Source organism: Aedes albopictus, chromosome 2 (assembly GCF_035046485.1).
Source record: "Aedes albopictus strain Foshan chromosome 2, AalbF5, whole genome shotgun sequence".
Lineage (NCBI taxonomy): Eukaryota > Metazoa > Arthropoda > Insecta > Diptera > Culicidae > Aedes > Aedes albopictus.
The window spans coordinates 435,326,590-435,347,702 of NC_085137.1; the positions used below are offsets into that span (position 1 = coordinate 435,326,590).

At 39.3% G+C, this 21,113-nt stretch overlaps 1 protein-coding gene across 2 annotated transcripts in view; it reads right to left on the reverse strand.

The window, feature by feature from the left end:
* Nucleotides 1–20,825, reverse strand: part of LOC109415738 (sestrin homolog) — a 225,050-nt gene extending 204,225 nt beyond the window's left edge. For both annotated transcript variants that reach the window (XM_029869870.2, XM_029869869.2), the window contains exon 1: nucleotides 19,628–20,825. The gene's annotated coding sequence lies outside the window, so the exon portion shown is untranslated. The remainder of the gene's footprint in view (nucleotides 1–19,627) is intronic.
* Between the last annotated feature and the right edge of the window lie 288 nt (nucleotides 20,826–21,113).

Sequence of the window (21,113 nt, forward strand, 5' to 3'; positions counted from 1 at the left end):
CCTGCTTCGTGAACGAAAACAAAAACACTCATGAGTTTTTATTCGTGTGGTTATAATAGCAAATCCAATGATTACCCATCATAAACTAATGCTTTATACTTCATTGTTTCTGAAAAGCAGCACTGCTAGTCGTAAAAATGCATTTTTTTTTTGTCAAAATGCAAAAAAAAACTCAGCGCAGCTTCGCGAATCACATGCGAGTGCTTGCCAGCTTCGTTTACTCACGAAAAAAGAAGTGCGAGTATTCTCAGGGCCCTGTTGTTCACGAGTAGGTTTGTTTTGGTTTGTGTCTGCTCAGCTGCAATCTTCATCAGGGGGGGGGGGGGGTTTCTGAGATGGATTTGTTTTGGTCTGCAGTTCCAAAACAGCTATAGAAGTCACTGCTAGTCGGAGCATGTGTCATGAGACTGTGTGAACATGAAATTTGTTCATACTGCTTCAAATCTTCACTAGTTTTTGTTGCAATGATCCATACTCAAGAGAGCTCATTCCCACTTCTACTTTAAGATGCAAATGAATAATCGGACATTCTTATTTTCTTCCATTTGAGGATCATTTTGGAAAAAAGTGCTTTTTTTAGTTCTGGAACATTTGCCATTCTCAATTGAGTCTCAAATCGCATTAAACGCCTTTCACTGTAACCTCAGCCTTAATCGCTCTCAATGCAGTGAAATTTCAATTATGCGATGTAACCTTAATGGAGAAACCTGAATAGATTCTACCTATATAAAGGTTTCAGTGTAAAGGGAGCGGTCGCGTCGTGTACTGAGTACACGCACCATGAAAAATGCACGCATGTGGTACACAGCGTGAGCGCGGCGTCGCAGCAGGTAGTCAAAGACGCGACTGATCGAGGGTTAATGCAGTGAAACGGGTTTCCAGGCAACACGGCATCGCAAGTTTTGGTTGTAGGTAAGTTACCGTGACGTACTTCTAACACAACCCTAGAAGTACGTCACAGTGACTTCTATACAATTAAAACTTGCGCTGTCGTAACTCTTATATAACATGTGTGTTTCCTAGACATGTAGACTTGAAGTTCTGAATGCCAAGGTAGTTAAGCTGAATTAGAATACTTCAAGAGCTTCATCGCATAGGTGCTTATACAATCCAAGAGTCAAGAGGTAGATTATAAGGACTGTTCAATTTATAAAACGGACAACTTTATAAGGCTATAAAAAGAAGATGCGTAGTTCAAATTTAACCACCCTTGCTTCGTTGTTCAGTACATCATCTGTCATTACAATGATCATTTTTGAATCGAATAAAAATAGTTTTATTTTATAGAAAATCGGCCAGGTGTTAAATAAGGTGAATTTTTCGATTGCTGAAAATTGAAAATATATATAAAATTACTGTTCACATATGGTATATCGTTTTTAATACCAGAAAAGTATGTGCCATGCGGCAGCAGCATGAGTAATAAACATTCTGGCAAAATTTAAACTCAATCGGGAAATTAAGTGTTAAGATATTAAAGTCTCAAGTAAGATTCGATTTTTTCAATAAAATTCAATTGTAAAGCAAAAAGTGCATGAAAATATTAAATAATCAATTTTTTTATGCATCCAGTCGAAAGTGGGAATAATGTGGTTTTAAATGCAGAAAACTGCTTCTTAATAGCATTGCTGGTTTGGTTACTGTGCGCTATTGCAGACACAGTAATCAAAACGGTTTCGTTCTTCGAAGGTTCTTACGAATAACAATGCAACCTAATGCAAATTTTGCATAACGATAATGTTGGAAATGAAAACTTTGCATCCGATTATTATTAAATGAGGTGTACAATAACATAGGACCAACTTTGCTGAAAAAAAAATAATAACAAAATTCGCTAGAGTCGAAAATCTGCATCAATGGAGCAAAAAGTAGGACATTTTTTAATATGGCCATCTTTATGGATTGAATTTTTGATGAAAAATGCAATTCAAAGTATTTTTTTCTTCTGTATCATTCAGAGAGCAATATTCTACTACTCTGGACAAATTTTTAGCCGAATCCATGATGTTATTGCAGCACAGGACTTAAATGAACATTTTTTCATAATTTCTATGAAAATAAGGCAACTCACCATATCAAGCCGGAGACTGCTTGGTGCATTATTACTAACCAACTTTTAAGCTTTACCTTCAGTAGAATAGTATAAGATTCCAATACATTGAAAACTTTATGAAAATGTGCATATTAAGTATGTGGAAAGTTATGTCGAATTTTGAGAAATGGGTTTTTATTGATGTTTTACGAAAACCGCTTCAGTTACACAATAAAGTACATTTTGCTTAATGTTATATTTTTCCTACATTTGAGAATAGCTATGGAAAGTTATGCAAAAAACTGATAATGATTTTATTGAAAAATAAAAAAAATCGCACAAGCAAGTTGTCCGTTTTATAAATTGAACAGTCCTTAGCTGTTTACGAAAAGTTACAATTTATGGTAAAAGCATACACTGTAACGGTTGTAGATGTCAAGGTGTGAATTCCAAGACAGTTTGGATGACTCAATTTTACCCAAAAATGTATAAGAATCTTTAACTTCTTGATTGATTTTCAGAGAGGTTCAGCGAATATGGTTGATGCCAGTTGTTACCAATGTACACCTACAATATCGAACTTAAGAATAAGCTTTGTTGACCTAGAGTATCTCGAAAATGTTTTATTTCCGTAAGGCCTATGAATCCTTGAAGGTTATGCAATGTAATATTCATAGTTTCTCTGATAAAGGAGTTCATTTACAATAATTTGACCGAAGCAGTCACTTTTATGCAAAGTGTAGTTTTTATACACATTTATCTAATGGGGTCATATATGTCCGCACGAACTTCAAAGGTTATTTTTCTTTTTCAAAGTTTATGTTGTTAGTTTTCTACATGTAATCATAATAATCTACCAACTATCCCCGCTGGGGAATGTAACTCTCTTATCGAAAACATTTTCGTTACGCCAATCCTCCCATGAATCCAACCCCATCAAACTCAATCAGGTCCAATAATTCTTGATTGAACTCAACTAATAACCCCGCACCGGGCGGAGAGCAAGTGGGATGACACTACGCGAAGAGCTCTAAAATTACAATCTCGGTTCAACCGCGAGCGAGTTGTGGACGTCGTGTGGTATGATAGAGATCCGCTTATACCAACATGTAACCCAGAGGTAGCTGCCTGATGGTGATGGTCGGTATGGATGATGGGGGAAGGAAAGGTGGCTGCAATAAAGTCGCGTCACACGAACGAACGAACGAACGAGAAAAACAAGTTCACATCAACAACAACTTAACTCGCGAGTCGAGCAAACTCTTGCTCACTTGCCGTACACAACTGAAACGTGAGTCTCGGTGTCAGCATGTGCCACGGAAGGCGATTTCCCGTGGTCGCTGTGGACGTCTATTCCGGAGTCGTAGCCGGCTAACGATCCTGATGTGTTGGAGAAGCGGGTGGTCAATATTTTGGTAAAATTCAAAACATTAATATATGTAAAACACTGATTATTGTTTTTTAGTTGAATTTTTGTAGTTCATGAATCAGGTACTGTTTGCTACTTATTACATATTATTGAAAAAAGTCAAACATTGCTTTGTTACTTCAATAAAATTAATGCATTGTTACAAGGGTTTCAAAGTATTAATTTCAATGTACATATTGTAGAGCTACAATAGTGCATTCATTATTCGCTATTTTCATGAATTTGCAAGGATCGTGGCGATTCATCCTTGCTTTTTCACTGTTTACTATTATCCTTTAACTTTGCCATTTAAAACGACAAACAATCTCGCATACACAGATAATCATAACTGCTCTGCTCTAACGCCATGGATTACATCCTACAATAGGGTACTGCAAGCAACTGATCTAACCTCACTTTGTATGACAGTTTAGCGAGCTTGTTTACAAGGTGTTAGAATTTTTAACGAGCGGTGAAAATTAAATTTACGTTTTTCATCCCGAATCCATTATGATACGGAAATATTGATTATATTCAACTCTACTAGTACAAAACCAATCGTCTAATTACCGTTTTACTGAAATTGTATCGAAAAACATTTTTGCCGGATCTCCGCTAGAGACTAAGTCCATGTAAACAAGCTCGCTGAACTGTCAGTGCACGGCTTCGTGACGTCATCTTGCAGTATCCTATAGAGGTAATAAACTATAGAGGAAGAATGTCGCTGACGTCGCTGCCGAAACATCTCTTGCTGGCGGAGATAGGCCGGGCTATAAGTGTCAAAGCGAAAAAGTATGCAGTTTGACAGATAGGTACCCGACATGTTTGCGAACGAGAACAAAGGGAACAGCAGCGACATTCGTCCTCTATAGTTTATTAACTCTATTCATCCTACCTATAGCATGCTCTCACAAGTTCTTTCGGATTAGACCTGCGCGTTTGCGCCTGGGGGTGATGTTGTTTGCGCCAAATTATTATTATTTATGAAAATGCCACCCTGCTAAGGCACACACCGGCACGGCGGCTGATCGCCAGCATTCAATGTCCAATAATAACTACACGTATCAATGTACCGGCGACGAAGACGACGACGACCATGACGACGCGTGAGAGAGTGGAAAAAAGCCGGTTGTTTACCATTTTTACACCGGATAGGATTAGAGGGTCAGCTTATTGCTGAGTGTGGGTATCTCCTTACATACGGGCTACCAAGTTCGAAAAAAGGGGTAAATGGTGAAAAATGCACTTTGAAAGCGTTCTTCCAGCAGCACAACTAAGATAGCGGCATAAAATGAAACACCAATCGATATAACCCTAATATTATTGCGAAGTTTGCATGGTACATGTTATCAGGGATATCTAGAAACTGGTGAGTTCGTTCCATTTTGTTTTTCACTTTATTTTATTAGTAAATTTAAACCAAAATGTTTTCTTTTATGGTACATTTCCAATATTGTATAAATTTGGTCCACATATGTACTGCCCATATTCGCATGGTTGACGTAAGCGCCACTGTAGTTTTCAACACACTTATGCAGTGTCAACAGTGAATAATATGAAGTAAAATATTTTTTTCCATGTTAACAGCTAACTAACGGTTCAATATTGTACTCTACTCAATTTAACTGGTCTGAAATATAAGTATGCGATACGTATTAGCTACTTAGCTTACCGATCAGGCTAAGGCCGGGGTGGCCTCTGCTGTACATAGTAGCCGCCTCCATTCCACTCGGTCCATGGCTGTTTGTCTCCAGTTCCGCACTCTGCGTAGGGTCCGCAGATCGTCCCCCACTTGGTCGACCCACCTAGCTCGCTGCGCTCCACGTCTTCTTCTACCGGTCGGATGGCTCTCGAGTACCATTTTAGTCGGGTTGCTATCCGACATCCTGATGACGTGACCCGCCCACCGTAGCCTTCCGATTTTCACGGTATGGACGATGGTTGGTTCTCCCAGCAGCTGATGCAGCTCGTGGTTCATTCGCCTTCTCCAAGTCCCGTCTTCCATCTGCACTCCGCCGTGGATGGTACGCAACACCTTCCGTTCGAAAACTCCAAGGGCGCGTTGGTCCTCTTGTTTCGTGCCCATAGAGGACGACCGGTCCAATCAGCGTTTTGTAGATGGCTAACTTCGTGTTACGGCGAACTTTATTCGATCGTAGAGTTCTGCGGAGTCCAAAGTAAGAACGATTTCCTGCCACAATGCGCCTCTGAATTTCTCTGATGGTGTCGTTGTCGGCGGTCACCAGTGAGCCCAAGTACACGAATTCTTCAACCGCCTCGATTTCATTACCGTCGAAAGAAATTCGGGGTGGCGAGCATGTTGATTCCTCCCTGGAGCGCTTTGCTATCATGTACTTTGTCTTCGACACAAATGACTAATCCGATTCGCCTGGTGTTGTACGTTTCTGCCATCGTCTCAAATTTACGAGCTGTAATATCAATATCATCAGCGAAACCAAGCAGCTGAACGGACTTCGTGAAAATCGTTCCACTCGTGTTTATCCCCGCTCTCCTAATTACACCCTCTAAAGCAATGTTGAACAGCAAGCACGAAAGACCATCACCTTGCCGTAACCCTTTGCGAGATTCGAAGGGACTCGAGAGTGTCCCTGATACTCTAACTACGCACATCACTCGATCCATCGTCGCCTTGATTAATCGTATCAGTTTATCCGGGAATCCGTATTCGTGCATAATCTGCCATAGCTGTTCTCGATCGATTGTATCATACGCCGATTTGAAATCGATGAACAAATGATGTGTGGGCACGTTGTATTCGCGGCATTTCTGCAACACCTGGCGGATGGCGAACATCTGGTCCGTTGTAGCGCGTTCACCCATGAATCCAGCCTGATATTGCCCCACGAATTCTCTTGCAATCGGTGATAGACGGCGGCATAAAATTTGAGAGAGTATCTTGTAGGCAGCGCTCAGTAGTGTGATTGCGCGGTAGTCCCCGCAATCCAACTTGTCGCCCTTTTTGTAGATGGGACACACGATACCTTCCATCCATTCCTCCGGTAATACTTCCTCCTCTCAAGTCTTGGTAATGACCCAGTGTAGTGCTCTCACCAGTGCTTCTCCACCGTATTTTAGAAGCTCGCTTGGTAGTTGATCTGCTCCATTAGCTAGTATATGCTGACATTGGAAATGGTGGTTACGTCAACTATGCGAACATGGGCAGTGTAGTTCAGTCGGACACCACGCAACGATTCAGTTGGGCCATGAGTCTGGGTTCAAATACCACGGCTACTGTATCTTTGACTTCCATGTCCCCTGATATCAGTACTCTTAGAGACCGAAGCTAAAAAGGAGTAAGTTTCGTCAAATAGGCAAGCCAAGAGAAATTAAAAGAAATTGGAACTTCCAGGTTCTTCAACTCAAGTCAAGCCATGGTCTAGGTCCCCAATCAATATTCAAAAATATAAAATCATTTCACCTTGAAGATGTCCACAACGTATCACTACTGTTTCAATTCCACTATTCATCTCGAATACCTGCTTACGATGCAAATATTCGTTCATCCTTGTATGCCACACCAGCAGAATGTTGCATTCGCCAATCAATATTAAGGCCGCACGGGACGACGTGTAATTTTTCCTATCTTCCCTCTCTTTCTAACAATTTGCCTCGCGATTTTGAAGAAGCAAATATCAATTTTCACTGCACTGACGTAGCTGAAACTTTAGTCGATTGTGCACCACAAGTGAGCAAATGAACGATCAAATTTCTAGTCAATAATATGAAGTAGAAGTTGAGATTTGCATCTTACTAGCAACAGAGCAATGGCGGACGATTCAACCACCGTCCCGTCCGGCCTTAAACTAAATCTATCCCGTACCGGGTGCAATGGCCAATCTGCAATGGAAATAAATTTCATCGAGTGCCTCAAGGATTATGCCGCCGCCGGCCGGGCCAGATAAGTCGTCCTGCCCAGTCTACCACTTTTAGCAGTGTGGCTCCGACAATGTCCGACCGTGTGGGTTGGTTCTTCTCCTCCTCGCCTCGTCGGAACTGGTTTCGCCGAAATTGAATTCCGTTTTGCCTTGTGCTCGGCGCGGCGCGGTGGTGGCCTCCGGCCGACCATCCAATAAACTTAATAAATCGTGCAAGCAATAACTAGATGTTGATATTAAGTGGAATTTGAATTTGATTGTGTTTTCATTTTCGGAGCAGTTTGGTTTTAAATGGAGTTGCATTTTTTATTGCAATACATTTAATTTTTTTTTATGTTGTTATACTTGCACTTTCTGTCTATCTGTCATTGTATGGCAGGAGAAAAAGTGCAGGGCAATTAAGCCTTTCAAATACCTATTTAAAGCTCGATCCTATCTTGTAAATATGAGGTCTAACATATCTTCTTCTTGATCTTCTTCATCGCCTTCTTCCTTCATCTTATTTATGGCACTAAGTCTTCACTGGGACTTGGCCTGCCTCGCTTCAACTTAGAGTTCTTTGAGCACTTCCACAGTTATTAATTGAAAAGAATTCTTTGTCTGCCATTGCATGAATTTATATACTGTGAGGCAAGCACAATGATACACTATGCCCAGGGAGTCGAGATAATTTTCCCGACCGGAACGGGAATCGAACCCACCGCCTCCGGATTGGCGATCCATAGCCTTAACCACTAAAGACCCATAGACTACATGACCGTTATATTCCGTACACAGTAGAGTGGCCCACACTTATATGAAAAACAAAAATTTCGAAAAATGCCAAGTCTTACCTCCAAAATCAGTTGTTTTGGACTCCCAGAAGCTACGCTCAAAATTTTAGCAAAATCAATTAAGCCTAAAGGGGCGCTCAAAACGCTTGAAGTTTGTATGGGAAAACTTGGCCAAATGTATGCAGAAATTTTAAGTTTTCGAATGTTGCCGCTTGGTGGCGCTGTAAGGGTTCAATAAATAAAACCTTTGGTATTATTGTAGGTGACTATATGCCAAACAACTTTGTCCGCTAAGTGATCCAACGGCTGTGAAAAAAGTTATACCCTAGGCAAAGTGAGGCAAAGTATTGAGATTTTATTATTGATATTATTCCTTTACATGTATTGGAAAATAACAATAAAGTTTATCCTCACTTTACCTATGGTATAACTTTTTCCATAGACGTTGGATCACTTTGCAGTCTTCGACAAACTTTTTTGGCACATGGTCACCTACAATAATACCAAAGGGTTTATTTATTGAATGCTTACAGCGCCACCTAGTGGCAAAATTCGAAAACTTAAAATTTCTGCATATATTTGGCCAAGTTTTCCCATACAAACTTCAAGTGTTTTGAGCGCCCCCTTAGACTTAATTGATTTTGCTCAAATTTTGAACGTAGCTTCTGGGAGTCCAAAACAACTGATTTTGGAGGTAAGACTTGGCATTTTTCGAAATTTTTGTTTTTAATATAAGTGTGGGCCACCTTAGTACACAGTTTTGAATATATACTTTGATGTTTGCACTCTGTGCTGGTATTGAAATTTCGAAATTCTACCCATGATTCTTCCTTTAAATCTATCCAGAATGCCTCCTTTAAATTTATTTCCAGTTTCTCGCAGAGTTTTTCCTTCAAATTATCAAAGGTTTTTCTTGGCGAGCTTGGTGGTCTAGTGGCTACCGCTTCTGATTCATATGCAGAAGGTTCTGGGTTCAATCTCTGGCTCGTCCCTTTCCTCCTACTTTGTATCTTTCTATCTACTTTCTCTCTCACTCCCTCTCTCCTAATATACATCTCATGTATATTCGTATGTTCGTAGCGATCGCTAGAACCAGAAACGGATTGAAAAAAAAAAAGCCGTTTCCCTTCTTTCCAACTTTCATCACAGCACAGTGTCAATCTATCATATAACGCCTACAAGTTATGCAACCAAGCGGACTGTGCCGCTTCACAGTAATTTTCACACAATCTTTCGCTTTACGCCTGGCACCCTTGCACAAATGTATGATCCATGTGCCAAAAATAAACATTTCCCACCAACACACCAACATCCGCATGACCTTGTGCAGGCGCAGAGGATTCAACGGCCTGATGTGGGCAGGCGATTGCAATCATCACTTCCCTCCCCTTCCCCATTGACCTGCAACCTGACGCAGCAGGCGCCATTGTCGCCTAAAAATACAAGACCATCAACGCTCACACACTGAAAGATGCCTGTTAGTCCTAAGCAGCTATCTCATTGCACAGTGGGAAAAATGGACCCAAAAAACGGATCTTTTAACGCCGCTGGTTTCGGTACGTGAAGATGACCATTTCTGACGTAAAAAAATACGAGAAATCGATTGGTGCTAAATTCATTCACCGCACGGCACGGGAAGTGGTCCATTCTGCCCCATTTTGCCCTTTTTTCATACATGAAGAGAATCAAAATGTATTTTCAAACAACATGCACGACTGTAGATCATTGAAAATAGCTGCAGGTGTCATTAGAGGTTCATAGCAATCATAAAAATACATGAAAAATCCCTTCACATGCTTATTTTGCCCCATATGCCCCAACAACTGCTGAAAATTTACACTTTTACCTAATTATGAATGGATTTTCAATGTTACTGATTTGAAGTTGATTTTTTTGGTATAAACAAAAAGCGCTGAATCTATTATCACCAGAATCATCTTTGGGAGTCGTCCAGTTTGCCCCATTTTGCCCTATTTCATATAAAAAGGATATTTAAAATGTATTTATAAGAAACAGATATTGTTGGGAATGTTGAAATTAGGTTAAGGAACAATTGGCAGCTAAGAATAATAATGCGCGTATATAAAAGATCTTTTCCCTATTTTACCCTACATGGCCCAAAACCTGATGGATAATAACATATTTTGTATGGTTTTGTAATGTCACTGATTGCAAAGCATGAATGAGATAATTTTTTATATATACAAATGCGGTTTATCGTTTAATAGTAGAAACATTCCGTGAATGGTACAAACAGCTGTCCATTTTACCCCAATTTGCTCTGATTGTTTTTTGTTATGTCATGAATTTATAATTAATTAAATTATTATCCCTTATTTTTATTGGTGCTGAAATCAATGTAATCGAAAATATAGTCATATATACATATATGACTTTTTCTATAACTTCAGCTTTTCATATGGAATTAAGGGTAAAATAAGCATTTGATAAAATGTGTCAAATATGAAGAAAACTGATTAAATAGGCCGTCTTAAAGTACCAATATGTAAATATTAAAGATGCTACATTTAATCAGTTTGGTGCATGTTTGACACATATTAAGATTAAGATTATTGCTTATTATGCCCTCAATTCCCCACCAAAAGCGAGAATTAGAAAAAAATAAAATATTTTACCTGTCCTTTTGAATACATTGGTTTCAGTACCAGAAGTCGATTAATTCGGACATAAGCAAACACCGAGCAAACACGAGAAATCAATTTATTCATTAGACGACAAAAAATCAGGACAAATTAGGGTAAAATGGACATCTGTTTGTACCTTCACGTGAAGATTCTAAAGCTTATCGATAAATTGTATTTGTATGTATCAAAAATGATCAATGACTTCATGTTGCAACCATGTTGTAGGGTGATGTTACAAAACAATACAAAAAATGTGATCATCCAGCAGTTTTAGGGGCATGTAGGGTAAAATAGGGATATCTTTCATATATGCGCGTGATAGCTGTTAGCTTCCAATTGGACCTAAAACTAATTTCAATGTTCCTTAGCAGTATCTGTTTCTTATAAGTGCATTTTTAATTCTCCTTTTTCTATGAAAATAGGGCAAAATGGGGCAAATTGGACAACTCCCGAAGATAATTCTGGTAATAATAGATTCAGTGCATTTTGTTTATGCCAAAAAATCAACTTTAAATCATTAACATTGAATATTCATTAATAATTAGGTAAAAGTGTGAATTTTCGGCAGTTGTTGGGGCATATGGGGCAAAATAAGCAATTTAAAGGATCTTCCATATACAGGTATGTTCCGTTTTTATGAACACGGTCCGCGATTTTCAGTTGACAAAAACGGAATAGTGATAAAACGGAATAGTTTTCTTTGACAAAATATTTTGCATCATTTTAATATGAATTGAATATTTTACTGTAGAACACATCCCAAAAGAAAAAATATGCTGTTTACTATAAAATTTATTTGTTGAAGACATTAATTTTAGCACATCTGCAACCAGTTAAAAATAGATACAGTTTTCTGACTGTGACGCCGGCAAGAGCAAGACACATATTACAGTTCCAGTACCCGGTCGACGTTTTAAAATATGACATACTTCTAGGAATTATTAATCTCCAGGAACATAATTTCGATATCCTAAAAAAAGGATATATGTACTTCCTTCCGGAAGGCATTTCTCCACGAGTATCATCTTCACAGATTCCTGTAAAAGTTTCGTCTAGGATACTTTTAGGAAATCTCCAGGATTTTTTCTAAGCAAGCACTTGTAACTTCTCCAGAATATTGGATTCCCCAAGAAGTTCCTCCAGAATTCTTCTAGGTTACCTCATGCCGCTTGTTTATCTTTTGGAATTCGATAAGAATTTTTAGAGAGAAGAAGTTTTTCCCCTTATGATTTCTTCAGAAATTCCTTCTCGGATCAACCTAGATCAGTGAAGAGAATTGTCAGACAAAAGAGGCACAAAACAAGCAACAAAGAAGGTGCGACGATTACTCTTTATCCCTACTGGTAACAGATAATGACATGATCTCGAAAATTTTTGTTGCAGACAAAACGGAAGCTGAATTTGTTGCGTACTTTTCAACTCGTGAATAATCAATTATTGCTAACCCAAAGTCGAAACTGTTTGATGATAGAGCTTCTCCAGAGTTGCAGTGTTTACCGACTCGAAGTTATCGTTCGAAAATCGCAATGCAAGGCTTAAAAATCTCTAAACTCGTGGTGTACGATGTTAATCCCATTATTTTCAAGTTGGGACAAACTTATGTCGCATGGGTTTGTTTGTCACAACAAATACAGGTTGCGACATTGTCATTATTGTTGCGCGATGGTTGAATTTTGATTCACTGACCTAGATGTCTTTTTTTTAATTTCTCCTGGAGTTTCTTTGGGGATCCCTTCAAACATTCCACCAGGAAATGGAATTTATGAACCTTCCTTATGGGAACAGCTCGCTGACGTAGTGTACAGTTTGGGTCTAGAATGGCCCTAATGCACAAGGTGGGCTAAGAAAATCATTTTAGGATTTAACCTAGACATCCTGTTGAAATTAATCCAACTCGAGTTGCTTTGGAGATACACCAAGATTTTCCTTTTGAAATATAGGAGTATCTCCGTTTCTTCAGAATTTCCTGCGGGAATTCTTCCAAGATTACTTTTTTCCAGAACATTCAACTGATATTTCTCCAGCGGTTCATTCTGGGGTTCCTGAAAAATTTATTTCTGGGATTCCATGAACATTTTTTTTCTAAAATTTCATCAGAAGTTCTTTCTTGGATTCTTTAAAAAGTTTCTTATGATGTTTTTCCCTGGAATGTCCTCCATCCAAAAATTTCTTTTAAGGATTCCTACAGGACTTTGTTTTAGTATTTATGCGCAGTAGAAACACCTACTGGAACTTTTATTATGAATACTTCCATCTTCCACCCTATCTTTCATCTTTGTTATTTCCCCATGATTAGTAGATGAACCTTGGGCTGATAATCTCGTTATAAAAGATAATATAATAATAATTCTATCCGACTGCTTACTGCGTTTCCTGGGAATATCACAGTAGTTTAGTCTAGTAATCTTCCAAAAAAATCTTTTCTCAAACCCTCCAGAAATTTCTTCAGAGAGCCCTCCTGATGTTCTCTGTAGAAATCTCCGGGGAGTTATTCCTGAGACTCCTCCAGAATTTTCTAGTGGGAAACCTTGAGAAATTTCTTCTAGAAATCCTGTATTAGTTCAGAATTGATGGGATTTCTTTAAGATTTTTTGGGAATCTTTAGATTTTTCTGGGAACCCTTCAGTAGTTGCTGGAGAAATCCCTAGATCGTTTGTCAGGTTTCTAGACTTCTCTTTCCTAGAGAAACTTATTCTTGCTAGACTTAACTCCGAATTCACCTAAAGAAACTGCTGTATTATTTCCTAACGATACCTCAGAAGAAATCCATTAAATAATCTGAAGGAATACAAGGTAGAATCGATAGTAAAAATTACTGAAGGAATCCAAGATTGCATTTTTAGAGCAATCGAAAGATGAAATCTCGGATAAAACTCTATAGGAATCTCCAGTTTACCTAGTGAATATAGCAGTTTCGCAAAATACAAGACCACCAACGCTCACACACTGAAGATGCCTGCTAGTCCCAAGCAGCTATCTCATTGGTTCCTTGTGTGAGTGTAGCTGATCTGGCGATACTGGAGTTGCAACTGCGGGCGGCCAATCAAGCTCAAGCTCAAGCTCAAGCTCAAGAATATAGCAGTTTCGCACGGGAAAATTTGGACAGGGTATCAAGGATGACAAGATAGATCTCTGGTTGAAATATTTGAGCCCCGTCGAAAAGAAATAGCGACCAGAAGAGAAGAATTCAGCACATCGCGTAATTTCAAGAAAATCGTATAAAAAAACCGCGTGGAATTTATTGCACTTAAAAAAAAGTCTTGTAAAAAGATTGTAGTGTAAAAATTCTGGCAATAGCGGGCAAAACCCCGAACTGTTTAAGTTCTCCAAGAACATTTGAAGAGGCAGGCCAAGTTCCAGTTGGTACGTAGAGCTAGAGTAATTTTTCTATCGGACTATTGGTTACATTTTTGTAATGTTCAAATAAGAAGTAAAATTATGCGTGAGAGACAGCATGAATTGATATTATCTACAGCTGAATTTGAAATATGTTCAAAGCTATTTTAGCGTATACGTCTTCTATGTCATCATTGGTGGTTGCTTCAAATTCACTCAGGGATGCAACGCCTCAAGATTAATGTTAAACAATAAATAACTCGTGTTCCAGGGAACAAATTTGACAAAAACTTTAATGTTGACAAAAACGGAATGAAATGTTGACGAAATCGGATAGTGACAAAAACGGATAGTGATAATAACGGATAGTGACAAAAACGGAACATACCTGTATTTTAATGATTGCTATGAACATCTAATGACACCTGCAGCTATTTTCAACGATCTACAGTCGTGCTTGTTGTTTGAAAGTACATTTTGATTCTCTTATTGTATGAAAAAAGGGCAAAATGGACCACTTCCCGTGCCGTGCGGTGAATGAATTTAGCACCAATCGATTTCTCGTATTTTTTTACGTCAGAAATGGCCTACTTCATGTACCGAAACCAGCGGCGTTAAAAGATCCGTTTTTTGGGTCGATTTTTCCCACTGTGCATTGGTTCTTTGTGTGAGTGTAGCTGATCTGGCGATACTGGAGTAGCAACTGCGGGCGATCAATCAAGCTCAAACTCCAAGTCAAATTATCAAAAGTTTTTCTTTTCTGGCTTTCTCCAGTTTTCCCAAGTATATCCAGAGGTCTTTACGGAAATAGCTCCTATCGAGATTTTTCACGATTTCAGGTTTTTCAAGGTTTTTCACGGGGTTTCTACTAGAGTATGTACCCCCCGACTTTCTTCCAGAGCTTCTCGCTGGATTCCTCCCGGAGATCTTTCCAATTTTTTTCCAAAGTTCTTCCAGGATTTTTTTTTGTGGTTTTTGAATAGTTCTCCAACAGTTTCTCTCGGGTTGTTTGCAGAAGTTCTTTAAGGGATTTCATCCAGAGACAGTTTAAGATATTTCTCGTGCATTTCCTTTTGGGATTTTTTACGTAGTTTCTCCCGGAATTCCTTTTAGAGGTTTTCAGAGTTCCTTCCTAAATTTCCTTAATAATTCCCCCTGAGATTAGTCCTAGAACATTTTTTTTTGATCCTCCAGGAATTTCTTACAAGAAATCTAGTAAGTTATTCCAGGAGACATTCCGAGAAAAACTCTTTGAAAAAATCCTGCAAGAACTCCGGGAACAATTTTCAAATAAATTCCAAAAATGAGCTTCCACAATCTCGGGATAGTTTCTGGTAGAGATTTCGAAAAGAGCTCTGGGAATAATCTCGAGAAGAACAGTAATAAAATAATCTCAGCTGGGTCACTGCAAGAAATTAGTTAATCAACTACAAGGAAAAGCCTAGAAAAATATCCTGCAGAAAATTAATGAAAAATTCATCAGAACCCCTGGAGGAGCTTTAGTAGAAACCCTAGGAATAACTCCTTCAAGATGAATCCCGAGAGAAACTCTATCAGAAATTTCGCAACAATATCTGCGGTATATCCTGCGAGAAACGCTTGTGGAGATGAATGAATCCAGGTAGAACCCCACAAAGACTCTGGGAACAATGCTGGGAAATCCCCTAGAGAAATTAATTCTGTATGAAGATATGAAGATATGTTTCATAAGTGCAGTCATTTCCTTAAGCCTAGGGATAGTCGGAGTAATTTGGCCAATGGGGCAATTTGAGCACCACTGGGAAATCACCTAAAATCTAGATTTTTTTTGCAAATTTACCTTACAGCTCTAATACCGGTCTGATATTGAAGCGATTGAAACATTACAACAAAGTAATTTAATTCCACAGTAAATTGGGTTCTTTAGGGGTATCCGGATTATTTCATAATCGGATTCTCCGCCCAAAAATGATTCGAAATCCAAAATTTCATAATTTTTGGAGTCCGGGAACTATTTTTAAAATGCCTTTAAAGTTTGTATGGGGATTTTTTTTGTTCGGGTCGAACTGTCACTTTATCGATTGAACTGTCATTCTATCCACGAAAATTAAAATTGTTTCGTTAATTTAACCATCAAAACAAAGGTATTAGAATCCAATAAAATCACGTTATGCTTAGAAAAATGAGCTCTTTCGATTAGGCTATAGAAAATAGCAATATTTTATTCACTAAACAACCCAATTGAAAAAAAAATAAAATTATAGGCCAAATTACCCCGACGAGAGCTGAACAAAAATACCACATATGTATACCACATACCACATTCTCTTGTGTATATTGTTTATGACTTTCAAATTAGTTTGTTTGCCATATACTTCAATTTGATACTATATGATTCAATCTGATTCAATAAGTTTGTATTATGTTAGGCGATTTAAATTCTTCATTGAAAATAGGGTGCTCATTTTACCCCGACGGTTGAAAATCGACGCAAAAACAACACTTTTTTCAAAAATCATTTTTTGGCATATAAACACGATTGGACTATGACATTTTATGCAACTAGTGATGTATTATCAGAATCATTCTGGCCATACGATATGCGAGAGATTCAACGTTGTTTTCTGCATCTTCAATCGACTTTTGCTTAGGGTGGTCAAATTACCCAGATTTATCCTACCTATCTCCTCGTTTGTAAACCACAGAAACCAAAGCAAGTTGAAATTGGCATGGATATGTGGACAAATTTCAGAATTTTTGTATGGACGAAAGTCTACGAGGAGGGTTCTGAGATGGCCAACATTTGTTCAACGTGGTTTATGATAAGCCTCGAATACAGCGAGACGTCACTTCTACTTTCAGTAAATCTTCAATAATACTTTCTTATTTGCCCTTTTTTACGATGAAGTACAAAAAAAACTTGCTGCATGCTGAGAAAAAGTATTTCTTTTGTTGTGATTGACAAAAAATGAGTATAAAAGTGACAGATGTACTGCTGAATCTCGGCAAATGCATTTGCTGATTTTGGCATTATCTCAATTTGCTAGTAGATTCAGCGAACTGATTTCCCAATGTTTGGCAATATGGGATGGTTTGTTTGGACTAATTTTTTGTGATGTGGTAGTTTGGTAAAAAAAAACTGCTTATCTGGAGGGGATTATTATCAGAACTGTCAACTGAATAAGGACCACATTGGCGACGAGAAGAACCAATTGTGAAGATTTCTAAAAACGGAATGGATTTCTGGTGGCAGCAACGAATGAGCCAGATTTGAAAAGATTGAAGTCCACCACACTTCAGAACTGAAGATCTGAAGCAAGCAATTTTGCTCAAGGTTTGTAGGTGATTCAAGCAGTCCACAGAAGTCATGATCAATCGGGCCACCAATTGGCTTCTTTAGTGTTGTTGAGATAATTCCATATTCTGAATCTGCATGCCAAACTGAGCCGAAATCCAAATTTTCATGAATTTTGGAGCCCGGGAACCTGTTTAAAAATCAATTTGAAGTTTGTATGGGAGCGATGTGTCGATTCACCCCTCGTCGCATTTTGTACTGGGTGGAGCTGTCAAACAGTTACCCAGCTGTCAAAAGGTGATTTTGAAAAATCACTTTGAAATTGATTTTAGGTACCAAAATAACGTTCTAAAAATCTGCAAAAAATCATAGTGGCTCAGAAAAAGGTGCTCATTCGTATAAAATCAAAAAATCGATACATTTTTCTTAATTTAAAAACCCAATTGTAGGTAAATATGAACAGTCAGACTTTCCGACGGATAGTATCTGATCGGATCAGACTTAGAGGGAATTCGAAAAATCTCGCCTCGAAAGAGCGGTGGATGAACATTCTACCGGAGAAGGCAATAATGTCTTACCTCAAATGAGGAAGACGCCAGAGCGGCGGATGGAATTCTGGCCGGAGCAGGCAATAAGGTCTCACCTCAGAGGATGGAGATGTCAAAGCGGAAGTTTAAAATATGACCGGGTAGGTAAAAACTATTTGCCCAACTTTCGGATAAATATTGATAAATTAATTAGGCCTGATTAGTGTTCAAAAAGAATCACTGGACGAATTTATTGACCGATTTCTGGTAGAAACTATCTATGTCAAAAAAACGCCATTGGAATGATAATATTTTCAAGAAGGAGGTGTTTCGAATTGGAATTCCTTCAGAATTAGTTAAGGACTTAGGGCAAGAAATAATGAAAGACCTTATGGTGATCGCTCATAAAAAATATGAATAAATGTCTGGAAATGTATCTGAATAAATTTTCCAGGGAATGTTTAGGAGCTCTTATTATTATCAGAACTGTCAACTGAATAAGGACCACATTAGTAAATCTCGGAAAAAATGTTGTGATTGTCGAGATATCAGCAAAATTTAGTTTTGCCGTTGATGTCTTGACTGAGAGTTGAACTCATGACCATCCGGTTACAAAGTGAACGTATAGTTCTCGGGATCACGAGACCATTCTACAAAGATCATTTCAGCGCAAGAATTCAAAACTTTGTCTTTGTTTGACACGAGCATTCTGTCACAGACAAACAGACGAACCCAAGGGCTGAAAGTCTCTTTAATAAAGACAAATCAATCAAACAGACGTAACACTGGCAAATTTCCCATCGACCAAACTTCTAACGATCTTTTCAAATCTTCACAGTTGTGGCCTACACAACCAGAGGCGCGCGCTTTTTTTTTTTTCTTTGCGTTTGACATTTTACACTAGCGCCCTCTGTTGGCAATATTGAACAACACAATATTGTGCAACATTTCCACCAGGTGATGATAGTATGAATTAGACGATGGATTTTCACGAAAATTGTTCTAACTGTTACGTCTGTTTATCTATGATTCTGTTTTCAACCGAAAAACGTCAGGATTCGTTATACACCGTGCCACCTACTTTACGCCCACCGAAATTTCTCTGTTAGCTTTCAACCAGTACATTTATCCTTCAATCAATTTCAGATTTCAAAAAGGTGATTTCAGGCCAAACATGTCTAAAGGTCCTATCTGCAGAAGAGAGGCTCTCTTTGATTTCCCTCTCTTCCGTTAATATCTCAGCTGTTTATTTGTATTTTGATTGTCTCCTTGCATTGAACGATGGTCAAAACAATCGTCTTTTGATTTGTACTGCAAAAATAGTTGAAAAGTGTACCATTACATTGCAATAATTGAAAGAGAAAGTATACAAAGAGAGCCTCTCAAATGCAGATAGGACCTATTGAAATGTTTGGCCTGATTTGTCTGCTATATGCCGCAACCCGCAACTACAATAAAAAATGAGCTCAATCGGATGCAAGGCAGCCAAAAAATCGCGGTGGGCGTAAAGTACCACCCACCGTGTATAACGAATCCTGACTGTAATACGAAAAAAAAGACAAACACGCCATCATCTTGCGTAAACGTAAACCAAAGCACAGAAATCAAACGATTATCAGGGGCGCTCCCTATCACTTAAGTGACATGGAGAACAATCGAAATCTTGAAAGACAGCTCGTTCATCTAACCCATATCATTATCTCAAGTAAAGTAAAACAATTTGATTTGCAACTTACCTCCGTCTTCCCCCTTCTCGCATCTAAAGCTCCACTATATGTAGCCGAGCCGGTGTCCAATAGTCTCTCTCTCCCGTGTTTGTCACCAACCGGCCCAAATCGCGCGGGACACCAACAATCTAGTCTCCGCGTGCCGGCGTCGTGTTTTGTACTCTGGGGGTACTCTCCGACTTAAACTCGAAATCACTTCAGTATATAGGAGAGGAACTTTAAAGCCGGGTAAGCCGCTTCTCGTTGTGTTGTTTGTGGCCTTCTTCTCTCCACGAGCTGTCTTAGTCAAACCGGCACCACGCGATGATGGGATCCGAAGCGAGGAGACACACTTTATAATATTTTTTAATATAAAACAACTTGACGACGGACAACGACGAAGGCGACAACAGCCGCGACTAAAGTGGCTACTGTTGCCTCTACTGCGCTTCACTATCACACACACTCTTCGTTGTTCTCTGAACAACAACAACACCAGCTGGGCCCCAACGTGCACCACAGCAGGCCTCCGCTGGATACAAAGTGATAAAGAAATACGGCGTGAAGTCTACGGTCTACCAACTCCGCCGACTGACTACACCGACAGACGTACCACAACGATTGATTATTGCTTCTATCTTCGCGCTTTTTCACTTCAAGTGTGCAACAAATTTCCCTTAGCAACAAGTTTTCACTTTCACGATTTCTCGCGCCCAATCACAGCAGAACAACCAGTCGAACACCGATAATGATGCAATATATCTGCGAGGAGCACAACGCTCTAACACTGAAGACCTTCTTTCTTCGACTTCTCGCTTCCAAAACAGAAATCTCACCTAAAATCTCAACGATATTTACAACACAGCATTTAACATTACGTTCATAAAGCTCTCGAACAGCCAAGTCCTCCTCATTCCACCACACAGGATTCTAAGCGATTGCGTGGTGAGGATTATTATTCGCCTCTAGCTGGGTAGGAAGCGTGGTACGAGGATCTCTTCTCCTGGTATGGACACTGCGGCCTTGCGCTTCAGCTTTCTTGCTTCTATCATCCGTTCACGGCAGCGGGTTCTGGCGAACTGAGTCCGAAGGCGAAGCCGCTATCAAGCATTATAGAAAAGAGCACGCTCGCTCACCGCACACCGCCGACGACCGCTGCTCGCACATTATCCCCATGGGGCATTCATGGTAGTAGTCAGTCAGTGTCAGTATATCGGTCGTCGCTTGTCTTGGTCGACGTCGTACGTACGTGTAGCACGCTACTAAGCCACTAATAACGCGTATCGCATCGCACCACCAGCCGCTGCCAGTGCTGCCACTGCTCAGCCACGGAGAGGATCCGATTCTCTCGCAATTTAATACCTCTGGGCTCCGGCTACCTACTAAATGAGCGTTGATGAATGCGTTAATACTCAAAGTGTGCTGTGGCTATGTGCGATGAGCGGTTACACAGCAGCAGGCAGGAGGAACAGCAAGTTAGTATCAACAACAGCTCGTCCACCCTCCTGCTCCTCTA